Genomic DNA, 19,057 nt, shown 5'->3' with positions numbered 1-19,057 from the left:
GCCCATTTTACCAAAACGTATCCAAGACGTGCCGGTAAAATTACTACAGAAAATAAAAACATGTCCGTATAGTCAGTGTAGAAATGGCCAATGAACACTTTATTAATCCCAGACAAGTAAGATAACTGGAAAATGGCCAAGAAGCAGTTTGTTAACCTCACACATGACAGTATGATCAGTGCATAGATTGAGAGCATTACCTACACTTGCACAAGCAGAATACCACCGGACTTTTGTTCTTCCCTTGTGCTCCCACGCTGCTTGGTGCTTTCTGCCTGGCTTAAACACCTGTGACAACAAACGATTTCTGAACCAATCTGCACACACACAATTGTTTGCTGTCGGGGAGCATACCCCTTTTATTATGCCACCAACAGTATCAACGTTTTCGGGGGGGGGGGGGGAGACTAAGGTTGCCACCTTTTAAAAAAAAAAAAATATCGGCCAGTGGTGGGGGCAGGAACTAAAGGGGTGGACTGTGATGCAAAAGGGGGCGGAGCCAGCAGGCTGTGATGCAAAAGGGACGGGGTCACATCACCAGAAGCCGAAGAAAATGCAAGTTTCACCGAAGGGCAAGGGCTTTTGTAAAGGGTATTACAAATTACCGGCAGCTACATTGCTGGTAAATTTGTAATACCGGCCCCGGCCTTGGCAGGTGTTTTACCGGCTAGGCTGGTAAAATACCGGCTGGGTGGCAACCCAAGGGAAGACCCTCCCTCCATCAGGAGGGTCTTCCCCCCCCCCCAAAACATTGCTACTGTTGGTGGCAACACAAATCGTTTGTTGTTGCTAAGGGACCCAGCTGGGTCAACGGAGGACCAGCACCAACAGTGCAGTGAAAGTGAACAGGTGTGTGGTGGATTCATTACATTTAAACACCTGTGAACCAAATCCAAGATGGCCGTGCATTCCACAGTGGCATATATGAGTGAGGGAAAAATAATGATACACAGTAGCAGAGTGATACCCCAAATCAGTGGGCCCTTGACAGATACACTTTACCAAAGCAGCACTGCAGCCCATAAATGTTTCCCCTACTGATTTAATGTCCTCTAGAAATCTCCCTGCAGCCCAGAACAGTGTTACTGCAACATGTATCCACACAGATCTCCATTTCCTGTGTCTGCAGACTCTTGGAAGCTCCTCCCCACACTCACTCTGTGGCTGTAGGAAGCAGCTCCTAATCACTGCAGGAAGCTTGTCTCACAGTGACAGCAAATGATATTCTGAATAGATGGGTCAGGAAGTGCTTTCCCATTGGCTGCAGGAAGCTTGTCTACCATTGGCTTAAACGACAGCAAATGATATTCTGAATAGATGGGTCAAGAAGTACTTTCCCATTGGCTAAAGTGGCAACAAATGATGTTTTGTTATGACGATGCAAGAAACCCCTCTCCCATTGGATGCAGGACACAAAATATCCCTTAATAATGCTCTGTGTGTGTGAGACAGAGATGGTCTGGAGCCTGGTGCCTAATACTGAGTGTATAGGAATGGGGGTGCCTGTGGGGTCTCACAGTGGGTGATGGGACCCTGAACCTCTGCCAAGCCCACCTTTATACTTTACATACCCCCCTTCCCATGTGATACTCTTCCTGTGGAGCTGTAAGGGCATCAGGAATTCTTCTGTGAATGAACACTGGCAATTCACCTCAGATATGGCAGCAATAAGCCAATTTCAACTCATATGTCAAAAGACAATTGCTGCAAAGCGTCAATGTTTCCTTTAGTTGGTCTATAATGATTCATTGATTTAAACAGGGGAATCCAATGGTGTCTAAATGTCCGTTACCCCTCAGCAAGTCAGGGGTACAAGAAAGATGGGAGGCTTCTGCCGAGGAGGGAGAGCTCATCAATGGAGACCTTCTATGAAAAAAAAACAAATACAGAGTTATATAATAACTGCTGTGGGCCCATCAATGGCAACTGCACCTTAGACGATAATACTGTGTCCAATGGAGAGAGGCAGATGGAGTCACATGACACTGACGCACGGCAAAGTGACTGTTAATAAAGGCTTTCTCACTTTCATTTCTGGGATCAGAGGTGAGTGGAATATTAGAATTAGCAATTCTATAACATACTAAAAGTTACCACCCTTTTAATATGTACGGTGATCAAGCAGCCAGTCACAGTTGGATTTTTCTTTAAGATAGGAAAATCAGATTTCAGATTTTTGACATCCGTTTAAAGTTTGTTTCTAAAATCAAGATGAGTGTATGATCTGTGCTCACAATCTCTTCTTTCTTTTTGTCTCCTCATAAAGTAAAAGTTCTGAGCGATCCGTAGCGATTTCGTAGTGGTTTCTACGTGATTTCCTGCGATTACCATCGATTTTCCTGCGAGATATTCAGCATTTTTGACGTTTCCTAGGAAAAAACATCTTCCATTCACGTCTGCTGATTTTTTTTAAAACCCAACTGCTCTTTTAAGAGCAAAAAGACTTGGACACAATGCCATTCGGCGCCTCATGGAGGAAGGTAAGGTGGCCGTTACATTTTTATTTGGCTAAGAAATGTTTTTTTAGTCCCAAAGTTTAAGAGGTCCTAAAATGGTTTTGCTATAGGGCCCAGTAATTTTTAATTACGCTGCAGTCCCTGTTACTTTACTAATTAGTAGATTTGGGATAAGGGCATCTTTCACACAGGGTAGTACCATTTTGTTATTCAGCAAGTCTTGTGCCTTATACTGTCTTTAATAGAATCTTTCTCTTTTCCCTCAGCGACAGTCGCAATCCAGCTCCCTCTCTGAGATTTACAAGGTGAGTAGAAAAGAGGGGAAAATAATGTGACCACTCACTGTAAACGCTGCTATAGCATGGAAACTGGGAGTTGGTTTGGTGGTGGACATATTTTACCCTTTTGAAATATTATGTTATAAATAAAATTCCCCTTTTATTCTATTTTATTGTCCAGCTTCCTGATGGTCGGCTGACCAAGGATGTGCTCCTCGGAGAGGGCGGCACAGGAGATGTCTACAAGGTAAGGGACCAACCAAATTAGGGTTGAATAGAAAGAACTTACTCAGTGGTTCACAAAAAGGCTTAAATGCCTTGTTGTAGCTAAAACCAAGTGTAAGTTTAACTTTTTTGTCTGTATTACAGGGACGACACCATCGGAAAGGTGTGGTGGCTGTGAAGATCGCCAACATCAGTCGGGTAACGTATCTTTATACTTCCATTTTTTATATCATTCCTATTTGTGAGGTTGCCTATGTGAGCTAAAGGGATTTCTATTATCCCACTCCAGGATGAAGACTCAGTCTGCAGGGAGCTGAAGTTTCTCCAGCAGTTCGGCGGCCACAAAAACATTGCCTCTTTCTTTGGAGCCTACTACAGGGCTCCACTCACGGAGTGCTCATCGGAGCACTTGGAAGTGAGAAATTATTTACTGTATCACATTCATCACTTATGTGCCAAACAGACACTGCAAGATATGATATAATACACCGTCTTAAATAATTTCTTTCTATTGCAGATTGTTCTTGAATACTGTGGTGGCGGTTCTCTCCACAACCTCATCAGCAAGACCAATGGCCAATCCCTGAAGGAGACCTGCATTGGCTATGTCTGCTATGAGGTTTTAAAGTTAAGGTCAGATTTACCCCTTAAGGACCTTTCTTTAATTGCATAGATTATGGGGCAAATTTACTTATGGTCGAATATCAAGGGTTAATTAACCCTCAGCTGCATCGCGCTTGTGACTTGTAAGCATACAGCACAGCAGAGGAACAAAAAGTGGCTCTGCAAATGGCCCTGGAGGGCTTTCCCTGTAACTGATCTTGTGGCCAGTAACATCCACAGCCCAGAATGAATCTCCTGTGTAAAATCCTAGGTGAAAGAAACATCCACAGAGAAAGGTACCGTCTCCATTCAATATCACTATTCATTGGTCCTACAGAGTCTTATACCAGAGCATTTACTGCTTGACATCTTTCCCACATGCAAAGAGACAAGCAGATAAGTGCACACCCTGAGATGTTATGGGCTAAATCAGGGTTTTCTCTGCTCACAGACAGTAGGTTTATTGCATCATACTGAAATAAGAAACTTTCTAAATACAATCAATTAAATATTCTGTACAGTTTCTGAAGTATTCAAGTTTATCTTCACTATCCTTCTCTGAGCATCTGTTTCTCTTCATTCTCTCTTCATGCAGCAGTTATTCATTGACAGTTAGATCCAATATATCTTATAGGGGGGGCTTCCTTTCCTAGCAGATGAATTAGAGCTCACTCAAATAACTGATTCCAGTACAAACAAAATCTAACAAAATAACTGCCTTTTGCACAAATCCTGCATGTAGAGAGACATGATGTCTGGTGATTTTAATAGAGTGAGCTCTAATAAATCTTCTAGGCAAAATGAGCCCCCCTATAAGATATACTGGATATAATGATCAGTGATTATCTGAAACCCAACTCCCATGAAGAGAAAATGAAGACAAACAGATGCTGAGAGAGGCATAGTGAAGATAAACTTGATTATTTCAGATAGTGTACAGAATATTTAATTGATTGTATTTGGAAAGTTTCTTATTTCTTATATATCCATCTAAGGCTGATATCCAAGAGCTGCCACCACAAGGGGATTTTTAAAATGTATTTGGCCTATAAAGGCTTAGAAACATTCATGAATCTTTAATTCTAATTCTCTGTTTTCCTACTAGTACCCATTACTGTTAATGAGGCCTACGCCAAAGAGAATTCTGTCTGAGCATAAAATGCTTTCTAATGCCATGCTTCTTAATGAATATTCATAATTATAGATTACTAATTGATTTTTGTTTTATATTACAGGTGAAGCAGCTCAACCAGTGGTGACTTTGAGATTAGTGCAGCTCCACCAGCAGTGTCTGCTCCTCCCGCTGAAGCTCCAGGATGATAATTTACCAATGTAACCAGTGGCATCTATCTTGAGATCATGCAACACCACCAGCAGTCTCACATTCAAGGTTCATATCTCCACCAGTGATACCTTACATTTCAACTATTGTACCATTATTCTACCCATTGCTTCTATATTTCACACAACTTTGTGCAACACCACCAGCCTCTTCTTATTCTACTGCTCCTCCTCCACCAGACTCTATCATGCCAACACACCTCCAGTACCTACAGTTTCCACCAGCATTATCCTTTGCAGCTACCCCAATTCCAGCAGTGGTGTCTCCTGATTTTCAAAGTCCACATTTCCAGCAGTGGCACCTTACTGTATATCTACCATATATTTGGCTCCACCACCAGCTACCAACTTTTTTTTTTCTACCAGCAGACCACCATGCTGATACACCTTCAGCATTTGCAGTTCCACCTACCATAGCCCAAACAGTGCCTTTATTTATGGCTCATTTAATATCTAATTTCAGGCTCAACAGCTACAACAGTGGTGTCTGGAATTCATGTGACCACATCTCTAAAATATAAGTCTCTAAAATCATCACATTTCATATAACTATAGCTCCAATAGCGATATCCTCCTTTGAATTTCACAGACTTAGCAGTAGCAGTAGCATTTAGCAGTAGAAGTAGCATTTTTCAGAGACATTAGACATTAGTTTTTTTAATTAATATACCTCCACCCATGGCCTCTTCTTTTCATTCACCTTTAGCTCCACTATCAGCCTCTTCCCCTTATTCTACTGAACCTATACCAGCAGGCTCAATCATCATACCAACACACTTCCACCATCACCTTCTTATTTTCAAGGCAACACCAGCAATAGTGATTACTGTCAACTGCCACATCTATAATTGCTGGGCCCCCTTTTGCAAATTTGTTAATAGCTTCAAAAATTCATCTAACCACCAGTAGCTGTTGCCTTCACATACCCCCAAGAAACCTTCTCCTTGAATCTAAATTCTTCATTATTATTGCTCCCTTAGTTCAGATTTTTGAAATCTTTAAAATACCATTGCTCTTAATTTCACATTTCTTGCCTTCAAACATCCACCTCTCCTACAGCAGAGTAAAAATGATGCCCATATATTAACATGCATTTTTAGGAAGGGAAAAACACAGGTATACTGACATGAAATCTTAGTACAAGTTGATCCATGGACTTGTCCGATTGCCCTTTGGGAGTCAGGAAGGAATTTTTCCCCCTCTGAGGCAAATTAGCTCTGGCTTCAGATGGGGGTTTTCGCCTTTCTCTGGATCAACTACTAAATAGGTCCCATTTACACTACAATTTCAACTTAATGGACGTGAGTTCTTTCCATTTTAAATTAATATGAATAAATCTATCTACAGTATATGAATACATTATATAATTGTGTTCTTGCATTTTTATTGTACCCTAGTATTGTTAGGGATAGGAATATTAGAGGGGATGGAGAGCTGTAGTGCAAGGGAATTGGATCATTAAAAGACAAGGTGGAATCAAGGGGTGTGAGAAATGGGTGAAAAAGATGAAGAAATATAAGAAGGGAATAAGCCATGTCTGGACCCAGCCCTACTGATCTGCAGTAGGCCAGATTTATTGTCATTGTACTTGAAGGAAAATATTTTAACTTTACACAAATGATATAAAGCGTACAGAAGCATATAACTCAGATAAGTACATCTTCAGATTGGGTTAAGCCGGTTCTGGATTATTACCCTTACCCTTACTAAATTTTGGGCCTAGCAGGGACTATCCCATAAACATATCACATATATTAGTAGCCTTTGGGACTATGGGTCAGTGGCCAAATATGTTGCTATGATCAATACAATTTGGGACTAGGAAAGATTGCCACAAACATGTCACTGACATTAGAAGATGTTTTCCCTAGATGAGACCAGCTCATAGACATGACATTGCAATTAGTATTTCTAGTATAGGTCAATCTAAAAAAAACAAAAAAAAAACAACTGGACTTGCTGAATAATCAATGAAGACGTTTCACTACTCATCCGAGCAGTTTCTTCAGTTCAACTGACTGGTGTGGGAAATTCTCGGCATATAAACTCTTCCACTAATCCATTTACAATGGCACATTGTAACTCTTCAAAGAGGTGACATCTGAATAAACTCACAGAGGTGTTGATTCTGTGTAGTTGTGATAGGATTATCCAATGTGTCATGCAACTCCTAGATACAGGTGTTACTTGTGAGAGTTGCATGAATGGATGTGTGAAGTGTTCTGAATCCGCCAGGGTACAGATGTTAGAACAGCATTGTTGAACTGAAGAAGCTGTTCGGATGAGTAGTGAAACGTCTTCTTTGATTACTCAGCAAGTCCAGTTGTTTTTAGATTGACCTATACTAGATATACTATGACCTGGATGAATGAAAATCTTCATAGTCATAATGCAATTAGTATTATTTTGGCATCTACACAAATCTAAATTGCTGCACGCCGAACCAGAGAAGTAGTGCAAAAAAGTGACAGAGGGTATTTTTATGCAGGTTTCCTACAAGCAATGATTTCAATTAACACAGATGGAAAATTATTTTGGGCCCTTTGTTGCCCTAAGAAAAGTTGATTTCACATGGTTGACAAGACACCCAATCTGCCATCAGCCTTAGGAAAAGCTATAGGATCCCTGGGATAAATGAAGAAGGATATAATTGAATCTACATATACTGATTTACATCATAATGTATATATTACCCTAGTACCCTGCTCCCCAGGGGTCCAAATCTGCCTCCCTCTGAAGAGGATCCCACCCACCAGAGTTCCCAGGAAGGATTTTTCTTCTAAATGTTGGATGTAACTTTACCAATGACAATGATGTTGGATATGTGAAACAGCCCTGTCCCAAACATGACACCATATGGGTTATGATTATTCCAGGTTTTTACTTACCCTTTAAAGTGAGGTTATTGTATTTAAATGCAGGCTGTGGCTGTATCAGCTTCCCTTTGGCCCACATTTTGATAATAGTCCCATCACCCCCTGCTGGACGCTGCTTTCCCAAATGTTAGAATGAAGTAGAATGAAGTTGGGCAGGCTGCCATGTTTTACATAAGGTTGCATAACAAATCATTCTCATCCATGCCCACTGGTTCTGCTTCTGAGATTTGGTACCACCCCACCATGTTTTCACTGGCCAGGTGTCCCTTGCACTGATTTAAGCTGGGTGCAGTTACATTATAGTAAGCTCCCAAGAAGTATTATACTGATTCTAGGAACCCCTGGGTTTTCCCTTTCCGGTATAAATGTTGTTGCATGGCTTTGTAAGCACTTTAGGCAACAGCACTGATGGAGTTGAAGGTCCTGCAGCATGCATAGGGTTAAATGAGTCTACATTTTGCAGTACACACACACACACACACACACACACACACACACACACACACACACACATATAAAAATATATAAATATATATGTGTGCCAGTGCAGGGCATGAGTGGGTATGTGCAGGGTGCCAGTGTGCATATTGGTAGAATGGACTGGTCCCTTATATGGTGAGAATATATGTCCCTATTCTGTATTTATGATGGGGGGACTATTCACACCCCTGTGCCTAAAAGGACCTTCCAAGCTGAAACCCATTGCAGAGCAGAATGGCCACCGGAGGGGCTTATCTACATATATATATAGAGAGAGAGAGAGAGGCTTGTGTTCCCTTTCTATTGCTTTGATTGCTGATTATATTCTGGCACCTGATTTATTTAATGTACAATACAATATAAGAACGATGCAGGAGGAACAAAGTTGTACATTTTGGACTGGATCTGAGCACAGACCACAGAGCTAGGGTGGCACAAGAGATTCCCGGGACCAATGAATACACAGAGACACTGAACTCATGAGAAAAGTCCCCTGGGCTGGTGAAAAAGCCGTGATGTCTAAGTATGAGAGGGGCCCATTCAGGACTTCTGAGTTCAGAAGCCCAACAGCATAATCATTTCACAATAATTTGTATTCCTGACAAGTTTATCTTGAAGACCATAGGCAGCCAATGGACATTCCCTAAAACCAGTGTGTGATACTAAATACAGTGTGTGACTGACTATCTTTAGACATATGGGTGTATATATCTGATAGCTTACTGACTGGACTGTGCCAAAGAGTGACAATCTAATGATTCTATAAGAGGAATCAAGCTAACGTTTTCTGCATTGGTATCAGCAGCGCGGGGTCCTGTAGCGCAGCACCTCCATTAGGCCCATGGGTTTTCAGTCCGACACTGGATGTGCTTCATTGGATCTCCATTCATTGATACTATTAGTATCTGAGTGTCTCTCATATTACTGATCTCTGTCATTGAATGTGGATTTAGATTGTGGCAGCCCCACTTTTATAATATCCCTGTGTATATCCCATGCAGCCCCTCCTATACATAACATAACACAACCCATCTGTTCCAGTCCCTCCTATATAACACAGCACCATCTCATATAATACTATATATTCCATATAATACTATATATTCCATGTAATACCATAGATTTCTCTGTGATTAAACCAACAGACAAAAGGGTACATTAAATCAAAGCTCTATTTTTTGCAGCTCCTGCACATTCCCTGCAGTGAGACAGAAGAACAGGAGGGGGCAGTAGAGATGGAGATCTAGCTAGTTTAAAGGGGAAATATTTTCAGCATTTTGCTGATTGAAAAGAGAATGACCTTTCTAAGGATTACTGTTTGCAAGGATTTTCATCATTTGTAATTCTTTTTTAAAATATCACAATTTCTGGCCCAGTTACCAGATGAGCCAACAGAAAGTGGAAGAGACTCAGTACAGAAGGTACAGTAGATACAGTAGGTACAATAGATACATTAGGTACAGTAGATACAGTAGGTAAGTAGATACAGTAGATACAATAGATACAGTAGGTAAGTAGATATAGTAGGTACAATAGATACAGTAGGTAAGTAGATACAGTAGGTAAGTAGATACCGTATGTACAATAGATACAGTAGGTACAGTAGGTCCAGTAGATTAGAGTTCCACCATTAGGGAGATACAGGGGGGACTGCAGTGAGGGGTCCCATGAAGATGAGGTACTTATGGGGGAGAGGGCAGGGTTTTGGCATAATGGGGCATGGCCAGGGCAGATCAAGTGCCTCATCATGTGTGTGCAGACATTTTTTTGGGGTGGGCCATAGTCACGAAGAGACCCCGCCACCAGTAAATGCGGCCATAATTGGTAAAGACACATTGGTAGACATTGAATTACTATGCACAGACAAAGGAATAATGCCTTTGCATCTCTTGGGGGGCCCTGGCTGAAGTACCCCCTTAAATGCCACAGACTCTGGTTGTATGCCAACTCCAGCAAAGTTCTAATGTGCTGTATGGGTGGGTGGTATTTTGGGTGAGGATTACAAGGAGAGGGTGAGACTCATTGGCATAAACTTGTTTGCAAGAGCAAAAGCAGATTTCAATTTCCTCAAATACATATGTATTTATTTTGTTTCTTTATTGATTTCTTTTGATTGGCTGATCCTAAACTTTCTACGTTGCCCTTGTAATGGCAGGGGATGGATAAGGCGGCTTTGCTGGGTACATGCGTTCATGGAGATTGTCTGGTGGGCGGCTGAAGATAGACCTACAGAATCTTAAAGAATGATGGATGATAAAACAATTTAATTGATGAAAAGGGGGGTCCTGGTAGGGTTTATCGCTCCATAAATGTGAATGCGATGCCTTGCTCTGTCCCTATGCTCAGCCATTTCGTGGATGGGGCTGGTCCACCACTTGGATGTGTCAATGCATGGCAGCACCAGCTTGACCTCCCTACATTGTCCCTGGGCTGTCCATATTCTAAGCCACACCACCTGGCTCGATGCCAATGTGCAGTATTTGTGGGTCATATTTGGGTGTGGCTTGCAGGGTGTGCAATCTGTTGCTTAAAACCATGCAAAATAGGGGGAGGGGCAAATAATAACCTACCGGTGGAGACCTACTGGCCAATACCATAATTCCCCAATGAAAGAGCATTGCCCCTGCAAGAAAGGTAATGGCAATGATTCAGCCAGAACACACCCTCATCTTCCTAAAACGCCCCCCAAAACCTGCCCAAGCCTCGCCTTTCCTTTATATAGTAAGATAAGAGCAAAGGGCCGGAGTATAATAATGTCTCAATAGATATTAGTAGGGTTGGCCATAACTTTTTAAAGGGTTGGCCAAGTAACCATCAAACTACTGGTGCCCGCACTAAATTCAGAAGAATAATATATAATGCATTTTTATTACTCAAGTATGATGATGAATAGTGAATAATACAAGTCTGGGCTTCAGTATAGCATTCCAGCCCTCCAGGGTGATAACAGGCACAGCCTGAGGCAGCACTGTCCAATCATTTATATATAGTAAGCAAATTACTTACTATAAAGGAATGGGATCTGTTTTCCAGAAACCCGTTATGCAGAAAGCTATGAATTACAGGACGGCTGTCTTCCATGGACTCCATTTTATCCAAATAATCCACGTTTTTTAAAAAAAAAATGGTTTCCTTTTTCTCTTGAAAGGGCACAAATTCTATTATCAGCCAGATACTGACTGTGTGATTGCAACTTTCCCATTAGCTTGTGACCAAAACTCTGAGTGTGCAATTTGCTGTTACCATTGAGTTTTGGAAAGATAAAACGCTTGTAGCATATTAGGCCTAGCAATTTGGCTAGAAACAGTTAAAAAAAAAGACCTAACTAAAGGAGAGCTATTAATAGTGGCTTCATTTTAGTTCTCGGCAGTCTGAATGACATTCTACTAAGGTATTACTGGTATATGTCTTTTCCCTATCAGGTCAGTATTACTGTACTATGTTTCAGCCGTGTTCAGTGTATTACAGGTTATCATTACTATGCTCTGCTAGGTTCAGTGTATAAATACTGTAGTATTGCAAGCTAACATTGCTATGCTCTGTTTATGCTAGGTTTAGTGTATTAATACTGTAGTATTGCAAGCTAACATTACTATGCTCTGTTTATGCTAGCCTAGGTTCAGTGTATTAATACTGTAGTATTGCAAGCTAACATTGCTATGCTTTGTTTTCGTTAGATTCAGTGTATTAATACTGTAGCATTACATGTTATCATTAGTATGCTCTGCTAGGTTCATTGTGTATTAAAAAGTAGTATTACAGATTATTACTAGGCTCTGCTAGGTTCAGTGTATTAATACTATAGTGTTGCAAGCTAACATTACTATGCTCTGTTTCTGCTAGGTTTCGTGTATTAATACTGTAGTATTACAGGTTATCATTACTATACTCTGCTAGGTTCAGTGTATTAAAACTGTAGTATTGCAAGCTAAAATTATTATGCTCTGCCAGGTTCCGTGTATTAATACTGTAGCATTACAGCTTATCATTACTATGCTCTGCTAGGTTCAATGTATTAATACTATAGTGTTGCAAGTTAACATTACTATGCTCTGTTTCTGCTAAGTTTAGTGTATTAATACTGTAACATTACAGGTTATCATTACTATACTCTGCTAGGTTCAGTGTATTAATACGGTAGTATTACTGGTTATCATTACTATGCTTTGCTAGCTTTAGTTTATTAATAATGTAGTATTACATGTTATGATTACTATGCTCTGCTAGGTTCAGTGTATTAATACTGTAGTATTGCAAGCTAAGATTACTATGCTCTGTTTCTGCTAGGTTCAGTGTATTAAAAATGTTGTATTACAGGTTATTCTTACTAAGCTCTGCTAGGTTCAGTGTATTAAAAATGTAGTATTACAGGTTATCATTACTAGGCTCTGCTAGGTTCAGTGTATTAATACTATAGTGTTGCAAGCTAACATTACTATGCTCTGTTTCTGCTAGGTTCAGTGTATTGAAAATGTAGTATTACAGGTTATAATTACTAGGCTCTGCTAGGTTGAGTGTATTAATGCTATAGTGTTGCAAGTTAACATTACTATGCTCTGTTTCTGCTAGGTTTAGTGTATTAATACTATAGTATTACAGGTTATCATTACTATACTCTGCTAGACTCAGTGTATTAGTACTGTAGTATTGCAAGCTAACATTACTATGCTCTGCCAGGTTCCGTGTATTAATACTGTAGCAGTACAGGTTATCATTACAATGCTCTGCTAGGTTCAGTTGATTAAAAATTTAGTATTACAGGATATCATTACTAGATTCTGCAAGGTTCAATGTATCAATACCATAGTGTTGCAAGCTAACATTACTATGCTCTGTTTCTGTTAGGTTTAGTGTTGTGTATTAATACTGTAGTATTACAGGTTATCATTATTATTCTCTGCTAGGTTCAGTGTATTAATACAGTAGTTTTACAGGTTATTATTACTATGCTCTGCTATGTTCAGTGTTTTAATACTGTAGTATTGCAAGCTTACATTACTCTGCTCTGTTTATGCTAGGTGCTGTGTACAAATACAGTAGTATTACAAGTTGTCATTACTATGCTCTGCTAGGTTCAGTGTATTAATATTGTAGAATGACATGTTATCATTACTAGGCTATACTAGTTTCAGTGTATTAATACTGTGGTATTACAGGTTATCATTACTATACTCTGCTAGGTTCAGTGTATTAAAACTGTAGTATTGCAAGCTAACATTACTATGCTCTGCCAGGTTCCGTGTATTAATATTGTAGCAGTACAGGTTATCATTACTATGCTCTGCTAGGTTCAGTGTTTTTAAAATGTAGTATTACAGGTTATCATTATTAGGCTCTGCTAGGTTCATTGTATTAACACTATAGTATTGCAAGCTAACATTACTATGCTCTGTTTCTGCTAAGTTTAGTGTATTAATACTTTAGTATTACAGGTTATAATTACTAAGCTCTGCCAGGTTCCATGTATTAATACTGTAGCATTACAGGTTATCATTATTATGTTCTGCTAGGTTCAGTGTATTAATACTGTAGTATTGCAAGCTAACATTACTATGCTCTGTTTATGCTAGGTTCAGCTTATAAATATTGTAGTATTACAGGTTATGATTACTATGCTCCGTTAGGTTCAGTGTATTAATACTGTACTATTGCAAGTCTACATTACTATGCTCTGTTTATGCTAGGTTCAACATATTAATACTGTAGTATTGCAGGTTGTCATTACTATGCTCTGCTAGGTTCAGTGTATTAATAATGTAGAATTGCAGGTTGTCATGACTATGCTGTATTAATACTGCAGTATTACAAGTTGTCATTACTATGCTCTGCTAGGTTCAGTGTATTCATATTGTAGAATGACATGTTATTATTACTAGGCTATTCTAGGTTCAGTGTATTAATACTGTAGTGTTGCAAGCTAACATTACTATGCTCTGTTTCTGCTAAGTTTAGTGTATTAATACTGTAGTATAACAGGTTATAATTACTAAGCTCTGCCAGGTTCCAAGTATTAATACTGTAGCATTACAGGTTATCGTTAATATGATCTGCTAGGTTCAGTGTATTTATACTGTAGTGTTGCAAGCTAAAATTACTATGCTCTGTTTCTGCTATACTTTGCTAGGTTCAGTGTATTAATACTGTAGTTTTACAGGTTATTATTACTATGCTCTGCTAGGTTCAGTGTTTTAATACTGTAGTATTGCAAGCTAACATTACTATGCTCTGTTTATGCTAGGTTCAGCGTGTAAATATTGTAGTATTACAGGTTATGATTACTATGTTCCACTAGGTTCAGTGTATTAATACTGTACTATTGGTGGCTAACACTACTATGCAAGCTAACATTACTATGCTCTGTTTATGCTAGGTTCAACATATTAATACTGTAGTATTGCAGGTTAGTTCAGTGTATTAATACTGTACTATTGGTGGCTAACACTACTATGTGCTGTTTATGCTAGGTTCAACATATTAATACTGTAGTATTGCAGGTTGTCATTACTATGCTCTGCTAGGTTCAGTGTATTAATATTGTAGAATTACAGGTTGTTATTACTGTGCTCTGCTAGGGTCAGTGTATTAATAATGTAGTATTGTAGGTTGTCATGACTATGCTGTATTAATACTGTAGTATTACAAGTTGTCATTACTATGCTCTGCTAGGTTTAGTGTATTCATTGTAGAATGACATGTTATCATTACTAGTCTATGCTAGGTTCAGTGTATTAATACTGTAGTGTTGCAAGCTAACATTACTATGCTCTGTTTCTGCTAAGTTTAGTCTATTAATACTGTAGTATTACAGGTTATGATTACTAAGCTCTGCTAGGTTCCATGTATTAATATTGTAGCATCAGTGTATTAATATTGTAGAATGACATGTTATCATTACTATGCTCCACTAGGTTAAGTGTATTAATACTGTAGTATTGCAAGCTAACATTACTATGCTCTGTTTATGCTAGGTTCAACATATTAATACTGTAGTATTGCAGGTTGTCATTACTATGCTCTGCTAGGTTCAGTGTATTAATATTGTAGAATGACATGTTATCATTACTAGGCTATTCTAGGTTCAGTGTATTAATACTGTGGTATTACAAATTATCATTTCTATGCTCCGTTAGGTTCAGTGTATTAATACTGTAGTATTGTAAACTAACATTACTATATCTGGTTGTTTGGTTCAATACTGTCGTATTGTAGTTTTATTATTTCTATATGCTTGGTTCAGTGTATCAATACCATAGTGTTGCAAGCTAACATTACTATGCTCTGTTTCTGTTAGGTTTAGTGTTGTGTATTAATACTGTAGTATTACAGTTTATCATTATTATTCTCTGCTAGGTTCAGTGTATTAATACTTTAGTTTTACAGGTTATTATTACTATGCTCTGCTATGTTCAGTATTTTAATTTTTTTTTAAATTATTTCTATATGCTTGGTTCAGTGTATCAATACCATAGTGTTGCAAGCTAACATTACTATGCTCTGTTTCTGTTAGGTTTAGTGTTGTGTATTAATACTGTAGTATTACAGTTTATCATTATTATTCTCTGCTAGGTTCAGTGTATTAATACTTTAGTTTTACAGGTTATTATTACTATGCTCTGCTATGTTCAGTATTTTAATACTGTAGTATTGCAAGCTAACATTACTCTGTTCTGTTTTTGCTAGGTGCAGTGCACAAATACAGTAGCATTACAAATTGTCATTACTATGCTCTGCTAGGTTCAGTGTATTAATATTGTAGAATGGCATGTTATAATTATTAGGCTATACTAGATTCAGTGTATTATTACTGCAGTATTACAGGTTATCATTACTATACTCTGATAGGTTCAGTGTATTAAAACTGTAGTATTGCAAGCTAACATTACTATGCTCTGCCAGGTTCAGTGTATTAATATTGTAGCAGTACAGGTTATCACTACTATGCTCTGCTAGGTTCAGTGTTTTTAAAATGTAGTATTACAGGTTATCATTATTAGGCTCTGCTAGTTCCATTGTATTAACGCTATAGTGTTGCAAGTTAACATTACTATGCTCTGTTTCTGCTAAGTTTAGTGTATTAATACTGTAGTATTACAGGTTATCATTATTATGTTCTGCTAGGTTCAGTGTATTAATACTGTAGTATTGCAAGCTAACATTACTATGCTCTGTTTATGCTAGGTTCAGCTTATAAATATTGTAGTATTACAGGTTATGATTACTATGCTCCGCTAGGTTCAGTGTATTAATACTGTACTATTGCAAGTTTACATTACTATGCTCTGTTTATGCTAGGTTCAACATATTAATACTGTAGTATTACAGGTAATAATTACTAAGCTCTGCCAGGTTCCATGTATTAATACTGTAGTATTACAGGTTATCATTATTATGTTCTGCTAGGTTCAGTGTATTAATACTGTAGTATTGCAAGCTAACATTACTATGCTCTGTTTATGCTAGGTTCAGCTTATAAATATTGTAGTATTACAGGTTATGATTACTATGCTCTGCTAGGTTCAGTGTATTAATATTGTAGAATTGCAGGTTGTCATGACTATGCTGTATTAATACTACAGTATTACAAGTTGTCATTACTATGCTCTGTTAGGTTCAGTGTTTTTAAAATGTAGTATTACAGGTTATCATTATTAGGCTCTGCTAGGTCCATTGTATTAACGCTATAGTGTTGCAAGTTAACATTACTATGCTCTGTTTCTGCTAAATTTAGTGTATTAATATTGTAGTATTACAGGTTATAATCACTAAGCTCTGCCAGGTTCCAAGTATTAATACTGTAGCATTACAGGTTATCATTATTATGCTCTGCTAGGTTCAGTGTATTAATACTGTAGTGTTGCAGGCTAAAATTACTATGCTCTGTTTCTGCTAAGTTTAGTGTATTAATACTATAGTATTACAGGTTATCATTACTATACTTTGCTAGGTTCAGTGTATTAATACTGTAGTTTTACAGGTTATTATTACTATGCTCTGCTAGGTTCAGTGTTTTAATACTGTAGTATTGCAAGCTAACATTACTATGCTCTGTTTATGCTAGGCTCAGCGTATAAATATTGTAGTATTACAGGTTATAATTACTATGTTCCACTAGGTTCAGTGTATTAATACTGTACTATTGGTGGCTAACACTACTATGCTCTGTTTATGCTAGGTTCAACATATTAATACTGTAGTATTACAGGCTATCATTACTAGGCTCTGATAGGTTCAGTGTGTTATTACTGCAGTATTACAGGCTATTATTACTAGGCTTTGCTAGGTTCAGTATTAATACTGTTGTGTTGCAAGCTAATATTGGTATGCTCTGTTTCTGCTAGGTTCGGTGTATTAATACTGTAGTATTACTATGCTCTGCTAGGTTCAGTTGTTTGAATTTTTCTTTATCTATACCAGTGATCCCCAACATGTTGTGCACCAACTCCATGGATGTTGTTCCCAGTGGTCCCAAAGCAGATGCTTATTTTTGAATTTTTAGTTGCATAAAAATCAGTTGTACTGCCAAACAGAGCCTCCTGTAGGCTGCCAGTCCACATATAGCCAATCCCAACCCATATTTGGCACCCCAGGAACTTTTTTCATGCTGGTGTTGCTCTCCAAATCTTTTCACGCTTGAATGTGGCTCACGGTTAAAAGAAAAGTTGGGGACCCCCTGATCTATACCTTCTATTCTTTGGAGAATTATTTCTACTAGATCTTGGAAGACTGTTGGTGGGACTTGTAAGAGGTTGGGCATTTATGTTGGGGATTACTGATGGCTCACATCAGCATTCCGATTCATCCTACAGGTTCCAGTTGGGTTGAGATCAGGGATGTGTGCAGGCCAGCCACGTTCTTCCACTCTCATCTCTACAGACTTCACATTGTGCAAGGGCCATTATTGTTCAGAAACAGGAACGGGTCTTTTCCCAAATTGTTGCCACAAAGTACATACCATAAAATTATCATTGTATAATGTAGTTCCGTCTGTGTCAGCAACGATTGTTTTGGCATAAATTACCAAATTACAATACTGGTAGGGTATCCGTTCTCTTGAATCCCATTATCCAAAAGGCTCCAAATAACGGAAAGGCTGTCTCCCATAGACTCCATTTTATCCAATTTTTTAAAAAAAATAATTTCCTTTTTCTCTGTAATAATAAGAGTTCATTGTACTTGATCCTGACTAAGATATAATTAATCCTTATTGGAAGCAAAACCAGCCTATTGGGGTTATTTAATATTTACATGATTTTATAGTAGATTTAAAGAAGAAGGAAAGCAACCAAAGCAGTTTATTGCCAATAGATTAGCCACAATAGTGCAATCTATAACACTATATTTATTCAGCAGAATGCTTTACCATACCTAAATATACAGCTCTAGAAACTCTCTGATTGTTTAGCATAGGAGCTGCCATATTACCTTGGAGTGACATCACTTCCTGCTCGAGTCTCTTCCTGCTCACTCATAGTGCTGGGCTCAAATTACAGCAGGGAGGGGAGGAGAGAGAAACAAACTGAGCATGCTCAAGCCCTAGCCCTGGAGGTTTAAGCTGAAAACAGGAAGTCTGATACAGAAGCCCATGTGTACACAATAGAAGGAAAGAAATGAGGTGTTTCTTTTGACAGAGGTTTCAGAGCAGCATTACTTTGAGGGTTTACTGGTGTATTTATATAGACCTTTCTGATAAAGCTTAGTTTTAGCCTTTCCTTCTACTTTAAGGTATAGAGATCCAAATTACAGAAATATCCATTATCCAGAGTGCTTGGGACCTGGGGTTTTCTGTATAAAAAGTACC

General features: G+C 38.5%; 1 long non-coding RNA gene across 1 annotated transcript; it reads left to right on the top strand.

Annotated features, from left to right (window-relative positions):
• Positions 1-426: 426 nt before the first annotated feature.
• LOC121401425 lies at positions 427-6,265 on the top strand. Its single transcript, XR_005966228.1, has 3 exons — positions 427-2,046; positions 2,267-3,858; positions 4,798-6,265. It is a non-coding gene; the product is annotated as an uncharacterized LOC121401425 (long non-coding RNA).
• Positions 6,266-19,057: the final 12,792 nt, after the last annotated feature.

This window comes from Xenopus laevis, chromosome 3L, assembly GCF_017654675.1.
Source record: "Xenopus laevis strain J_2021 chromosome 3L, Xenopus_laevis_v10.1, whole genome shotgun sequence".
NCBI classification, from domain to species: domain Eukaryota; kingdom Metazoa; phylum Chordata; class Amphibia; order Anura; family Pipidae; genus Xenopus; species Xenopus laevis.
This window is presented reverse-complemented; position numbering and strand designations above follow the sequence as displayed.